This window comes from Medicago sativa, chromosome 4 (genome assembly GCF_051527215.1).
Source record: "Medicago sativa cultivar Bolivia chromosome 4, Bolivia_mono, whole genome shotgun sequence".
Taxonomy (NCBI): Eukaryota; Viridiplantae; Streptophyta; class Magnoliopsida; order Fabales; family Fabaceae; genus Medicago; species Medicago sativa.
This window is the reverse complement of record NC_140752.1, coordinates 83,399,387-83,406,956: the sequence shown is the minus strand read 5'-3', so window position 1 is coordinate 83,406,956 and position 7,570 is coordinate 83,399,387. Positions and strand designations below refer to the sequence as shown.

The 7,570-nt window shown below is 32.9% G+C and overlaps 1 long non-coding RNA gene across 5 annotated transcripts; it reads right to left on the bottom strand.

Annotated features, from left to right (window-relative positions):
• Nucleotides 1-2,173: 2,173 nt before the first annotated feature.
• Nucleotides 2,174-7,072, bottom strand: LOC146932818 (uncharacterized). Of its 5 annotated transcripts, none has more exons than XR_015008061.1 (8): nt 6,495-7,072; nt 6,343-6,393; nt 5,725-6,252; nt 4,971-5,173; nt 4,697-4,814; nt 4,437-4,479; nt 3,729-3,838; nt 2,174-2,902 (listed from the first exon to the last, which is right to left on the bottom strand). It is a non-coding gene; the product is annotated as an uncharacterized LOC146932818 (long non-coding RNA). The 5 variants fall into 5 exon arrangements; XR_015008062.1 differs by having other exon boundaries at nt 3,729-3,805; XR_015008064.1 differs by lacking the exon at nt 3,729-3,838.
• Nucleotides 7,073-7,570: the final 498 nt, after the last annotated feature.

Here is a 7,570-nt window from a genome sequence, read left to right as displayed (position 1 = left end):
TGCTATTTGCTACATGATGATGTAATTTGATTTGTGTGGCTCGGACCCTAATTGACCATGCTTTGTGCTAATATTATACACTAAATAAGGTGGGGTTTGAGGCAATAATATAGGTAGCACACGTTGAACATGATGACATTGATGTCAGTGTGATTGATATTAGGATATGCTAGCTGTGAGGTATTTGCAGGTGAAAATTAACTTTAGAGGCGTAATGTGATGATGCATCAAAATATGCATAGAATGTTGGTTTGGTACAACATGTATATTAATAGAAATAGAAATTAAGAAGATTATGTTAAAGATGACATGCATGTCACAAAGTCAAGCTGCTGGAATGTAATATTCAAGAAAAGAGAAGTTGGGTGTAGGTCACCATGACTGTCACGTGGCACATCACATGGTTAAGGGTCCATCAGTGACAAGCAAGAAGATAATATATGCATGTATGTGCCTATGTGGTTTGAACTTTGAACAGCACCTTTTTTTAGGGCAAAATTTACTTCACTCCAATTCTGCTGATATGATATGATAGGAATAATTTTCATAAAGAGATCAATAATACTACTCCAAAGGGAAGACTGACACAAACTTTTTTTTAAAAAGAACTTGCCACATGCATAGAATATTAGAAGTAGAACCCTGCTTTATACTTTATGCTACATATAATTTTTAATTTCTGAAGTTATAGTTGTAGAACAAGCACATTAATTTACACAGAAAATTACAAGGTTCTTATCTTTTTTTTTAATCAGCATAAGTTTATTAAAAAACCCAATCTCTGCACAAGACGAACAGAGATCGGTGAAGTACAAACAAAAGACGCCGTATATAGACGGAACACCTGAGAATCAAACACCAAACAAAGAAACCCTTGCGATCAACACCCAAGGTTCTTATCAATCAATCAATACTCTAAAGCTAGGCCGGTGAACCAACTTACAACGGTACAACCTATAATTTGCATTTATAACGATTTGCATGAACAAGTAGGAATATGTGATTGTCACGCAAAATACTATACACCATTAATCAAACTGAAAGGACTGTGAAAGTGTTATCTTAACATCGTTGTTGGTGGCAAGTACAATTCGTTAATCTTAGAAACCGTACCTTTAATTAGTCCAACAAATTTGGATGAAGTTAATATTCTTAGAAATCAAAATTTTCATGTCAAAATAAGTTACTCTTAAGGTGTGTGAGTTGTTGAAAAGAAAAAAAAAAGAAGAAAAAATAAAAGAAAAGTGAGAGATAGAAAAAAAAACGTATTGTTATTGGGTCACATACAATACAAATATATTTTGTGTTCAAATAACAATTGTTTTATAAGGTGAGTTAGGCTAACCTAAATTTTAAGATAATATTGGAGCCTATCCACAATTCGTTAAAAACCACTTGTATTTAGAATCAACATTATCAAGTTACTCGAGTCATGCTCCCAATGTCAAATCTTAAATGTGAGAGGTATGTGTTAAGAGTCTTACATTTGATAAAATATGGACTAAAAATAAACTTATAAGTGGAATACTCTTTATATTACAAGCCGGTTTTTTAAGAGTCGGGTTAGACTCATCGCAAGGTCTAAAAGTAAATGAGGTTGACTAATACACTAGACAAAATTACCATTATCATTAGTTTAATTTTGGTTGTGATTTCTCTCAATCTCATGTCCCTCTGTGATGAAGCCTAAAGTAAGAGCTAATTAAGTACTAGCAATTTTATACCGCAACCGCCCAAGCGTAAATTACTTAATCTCACTCTTTTATATCAATAGTATATATACTAGAACGCCGACCCGTGCGCTGCACGGGTCTTATAAGAAGAACGATTTCATATATAATTGAATGATAACTAAATTTAATGTTGAAAACTATAAGTTCTTTGAAATTTTGTCAACGCAAAATTACATACGACACTAAGATTTTTTTTTAGTTTCTTAAAACAACATATAATAGATCAATTCATATCAAACATTTCGAAATACTTCGTCGTAGACTACGTTAGACGTCTCATACGTATCTTTACCATCTTCATCAATATCTTCAGCTCTTCATCCATATTTTAATCATTATTAGAAACTCAACCGTTAATTCAATAGTGACCTATATGTATATGTAGACGTGAGGTGTGTATTTACCACTTTGCAAAAAATAAATAAAAACAAACCCTATCATAAGAAAACTACTCCATTATCCATTGATTTCCACGTATATTAACATTCATTTCGAAATGTGTACATCAAATGTCTTTAACTAATAAGGAACTAACAATACATACATCTTAATAAAATAACTTAAAGTCAAGTCAAGTTTTGCCACAATTACTTTCATTGATAGGCCTAAGTCACTGCAATAATAATTTGATTTGGGAAATAGATTTTGAAACAAAATCTGGTAAAGAATAATATTTTTCGAGACCTCACCTATAACTGTTTGATATACAACTCAGGTGCATGTTTCCTTCAGCCTCGCATTGCACGTGATAGTTTGATATATTCATTTACACCTCACAACGATTGATCTGCACAGTTTACCTCAGAGACAGTGTGCATGCTATGTTTTTCAACCATGAGTAAAGCTATGACTCTCAAATCTAATTACAATCACCAAAATTCAATCACATAGCTATGCCTCTCCCAACACAAAACTGCCCCAGGAAAGCTCCCAACACAGACAGCAGCTGTCCAGACCAAAACAACAGCAGACATGCTGCGCAACAGACAGAAAACACCACCAACAGCTGCTGTTCCGTCATGACAGCAGCACCAAAAACGGTACTCGGACCACCCCACAGCCGAAGCACTCTGAAACACCATAGGACAGCAGCAACATTACCTCAAAAGACACTCCTGAGGCACCAACTCCACTCATAAAAAATTACACAACGGTACTTGCATTCTCGTCTACATATGAAAAAAAATTAAGAATCAACTTGTAATAATAATTGTATTAGAAGCACTGATTTCTGGCTGATGGACTTTGAAATGAACTATAAATATGAGTGAAAATAAGACTTTAAGATTTGTTTTAGGGTAAGAATACAAATAAATTTTTACAAAATAAAACTTTGAAATTTTTACATTATGTTGATCATAGAATTACTCTTATATTCCACTCCCTATAGTCACATAACTTGGTGCAGTGCATATACAAAATGAGATATTATATTTTCTAACATCTCTATCAATGAAGCAAACTAAGGAAATCAAAATAAATTACTACCAAAATCATAACATAAGCATAAATGTAGACTTTGTTCTATATATCTACATCAATACTAAATAAGACTTTTACAACCCGTCAAAATGGCCTGAAAATAAAATAAGGCAATCAAAATGTTTAAAATTTATGAGCATGTTAAGCAATTAAAGGTAAAAGCAGTGCTTCATTTTAGCTAAGTGATGAATTGAAGCATATTCTTGAATGGTTCTGTGGACCTATTTTAAGAGACCAATTCAAGCTTTTTGTATTTTATTGACTGGAATCTGAATCTATAAAAGATAAGAGATCCACTCCAATGATCAAACCAATCATCCTACTATCATGTTTATCTTAAATCTCCATAATTGTTACTCAATCAAACATGATTGAAGAAATTTAAAGGAAAAAATATCACCAGGAAAGCATACTTTTCAACAAAGAAAAAATCAAATTTGATTTGTGATGAGGAAGACTCTAAGAAGATTAATCAGAAGAAACATGATTAAAGGCAACAATGGTCGGACTCACCAAGCAAATGATGGCTAAATGTGCAGCCAACTGATTTCCTTTATTAAAGTCAGTGTCAGATCACCAAGAAAGGGGATCTACAATCAGAAACCCTCCTAAGATACTTGATCCTTCAATGTGCATATTTAAAGAACAATTGTCATAGAGAAAGAGAAAAGAGCAAAACAGGAACTTGTAGCAAGAAACAATGAATGAGGGACAAAACATCATGCTTTAAAGCCTAGCCAACGATCAAGATGACCAAAATAGTCAGGGAGGATGAACTAATTACTATCGCCATCCAAACCAGAAGATAGAAATAAATAAAAAAGAGCTACAAAATATAAACCTGATTTTTTAGCAGCAACAACACAATGAAACAGAAAGGCATATGAAACATGGTGAGTAATTAAGTAGCAAAAAAACATTGTCTCACACAGTCACTAATCAAGATATGAAAAAAAAAATGATATGAAGAAAAAGACCCCTAAATAAACTTGTTTTTTTGTTATTTTAGAGATAACGTGATTTAATGTCGTTGAATCGTTACAAAGGAAAATAGCTAAAAATGTAAACATCATAGATTAGTATAACGTCGCAATGGAATTCTTAAGAAACACACTAATTATTTTCTTACTATATCCAGATTTTGGTTGTGCTACATCAAGGCAATAAGATAAACGCATTGGAAGTCATAACAAAATAAAATCTGAGGTAGAACCTTGTTACCTTGGCCATGTTTCAAATTGAAAGCAATATAACAATCAGCTGCCTGGATAGAGTAAACATATTGATCACTCATGTCAGATAGCCAAAAGGTTTGTTACGACTTACCTACCATATTTTAACTTTTTAAACACAGTAAAGAGGAAAGCACACATGATAAACTGTAAGTATGAGGTAGGGTATGCACCAGAACTAACTCAAGCATCAATTTTCAATGCACACACATATTCTAAACAAAAAAAATCATGAGAAGGAAATCTTACCCCGAACTCTAGTTACTTCTCCAACATATATACATAGTTGGCTCCGTAAATCATGAGTGCTAATGGAGCAGTCAATTCTTATATCTTTCATTGACTCCTTTTAGCCATGCCCAATTCACTGAAAATCACATTGCAACAAATCAATGCCTTTTATTTTAAACAAAGCAACAATATCACAACTAAAATATAATCATCATTAACAAATTGATACCTAAATATCTGATAAAAAAGACTGATATAAATATTTTGCAGAAAGAAAAGTTAAACTCATAACCTGCTTGTATCCCCTTTACTTTACAAATTGATCCATACCAAATCCATGGTAGACATTTGTTTCTTTATTTCATTACTTAATAAATTGCACTCATTTCATTCCTTAATAACCTCAACTGAATTAATTGACACACATTCTTCTTCCAAACAATGCCATTCAGGGTGCATAGATGTTGAAAAACTCACAAACTAAGAATTTCAGCTCTGCAAACATACAAAACAGGCTTAAGTGCAGGAAATTATTAACTTAAAAAATATCTTGTCTTCAATGTTACTTTGACCAGAATGACTGCTTAGGAAATACAATGTGTCAATCAACTTTGTTCAATTGGTCAACTATAGTGTTGTCTTCGGCTGTTATAATGGACCCAACCCATATGAATCCATTACAGCCAAATATCAAATCAATAAGATACTTGTACTGTTATAAAAGATCTGAAATTGCTCAAAGTAACTTATGATGGATTACTCTTAAACTCTTTTAAAGCATCAACTCTAGTTAATTACAAAGCTTACTAATGAAAATAAGACCATTGAAAACATTAAAACACAAAATGATTCAAATACACAAAGAAACGAAACTGTTTTTACAAAGTCAACCCAAAAAATTTCTCAATCTAAGGATAAATGCTATTGATAGGATCTGAAAAGGAAAATAAAATAAAATTCAGCAAAAACAATAAAAATCAAAGAAAAGTAAACAATTCAATTGCTCTAAATTCAGCTACCATTAGAGAAGCAGATCTCAGCACTACCTCAATGGTGGAAACCCAATTGTCACCGACAGTTTCTAAAAGTTGTATCGGTGTATTCAACAAAGTAAATAGTCTTTAACTATATCTCTTCAAAGCTTCTAATCATCTTCACACTATCCTCATGGAATTCATATCTTCATCACCGTAGAACCACTCGTCATCACCGTTGAGACATATGACAATACATTGTCATTGAAGCATATCAGTAGTGGTTGTCAAAATGAGAGTCGCAAAATATTTAGCTCAAAGTAGATAGGCAAAACCAACAAAATCATAAAACAGTGGATTCGCTGATAATCTAGTTCTTAACATAACCAAAGAATTAATTACCAAATATTCTCTCTTCAACAGTGGATTTCAAAACAGTTTTGAAAGACAAACTCAGTCAAAAAATTCAAGTAGTAAAAGAGGAATAAGGTGAAAAGAAAAATGTTGATATACAAATCTAAACATGCGCATCTATGAGTACCGCATTAAAAAAGCTCATTCGTGTTCAGTTATTTTTGTCGGGAGCGAACCAAATATGACCTGCAAAAAACATAAACATTAATTTGATTAGCGAAAACATATATGAGGGAGTTTTGATCTAAGAAAAAAGACAATGAAGAAGTAAAGTACCTTAAATTAAAAGGGAAGTAAACAGAAACATGTACTTAATTGCCACTAAACCTTCACAGGAAAAAAGAAAAATTAATTTGATTGGTAAAATCAAGTACGAAAATCTCAAAATTGACATACAAACCAAACCCCAACAAACACTTAACACTTACATCCCAAAATAAGATTACATCTGCAAATGAACCTTCAATGGTTGTCGCCGGTGCGAACACGCCGAAAGAGAAAAACGTAGAGGAAGATAAGAATTACAATGTTTTTCCAGCAATCTTGAGTGTTGACATCGACGTCGAATTCGATTATGCATCTCGTGACATGTATTCAGCGGTGGAGAGAAGCAACGTGAAGCGGAGTGCGGTTATCGTAACTTGTGGCGGTGGTAGGATTAGAGATTTAGAATTTCCGTTGCGGTAGTTTGTGGAAGGATGGTGAAAGATGGCGCCGCAATCTCATGATTCTTGCAGATGACAACTCTCGTATTCTCTCTCCTCCGCTTTGAACATTAGCGGTTGGTAGTCTTCTAAGAACGATGGCCGGAAATAGAAGCGGTAAGGGAGACTGGATTGTTGTGAGAGATGAAGAAGAGAATAGATGAATTTGTGTGGAGAAGATTGTAGATATTCAGTATTGATTTTTGGGTAATAGCTGAGAGTAAATGAATGTGATGTACAGTGGCATTGGAAAGTGATGAATTTACAGCACAGGTCAAAGATTGCAAAGAAATTTTGAATATGCAAGGAGAACTCAAAAGCCACGTTCATTCATTGGAAAGAGATCAGCATTACGTGTAGATGATCAACGGTTGATTTTGAATGGTGCTTAAATGATGAGCATCCAATGGTTTAGAAAAGCGGAGGAAAAATATTAGGGTTAGGGTTAGATTGGAGGGAAAATAGAAGAGAAAAATATAAAATAGTTGTTTCGGAAAATAAAAAAGATAAATATGAAATAGTTGTTTCAGAAAACAGAAGAGATAAATATGAAATAGTTGTTTCGGAAAAATAGGGTTATAGATAAATATATAAATATATGAAATAGTTGTAGGGCCAATTTGTTTCGGAAGTAGAGATAAATATGAAATAGTTGTTTCGAAAAATAGAAGAGATAAATATGAAATAGTTGTTTCGGAAAATAAAAGAGATAAATATGAAATAGTTGTTTCGGAAAATAGAAGAGATAAATATGAAATATGATCAATGGCTAAAATTGAATGGCGCCTAAATGCGCAAGA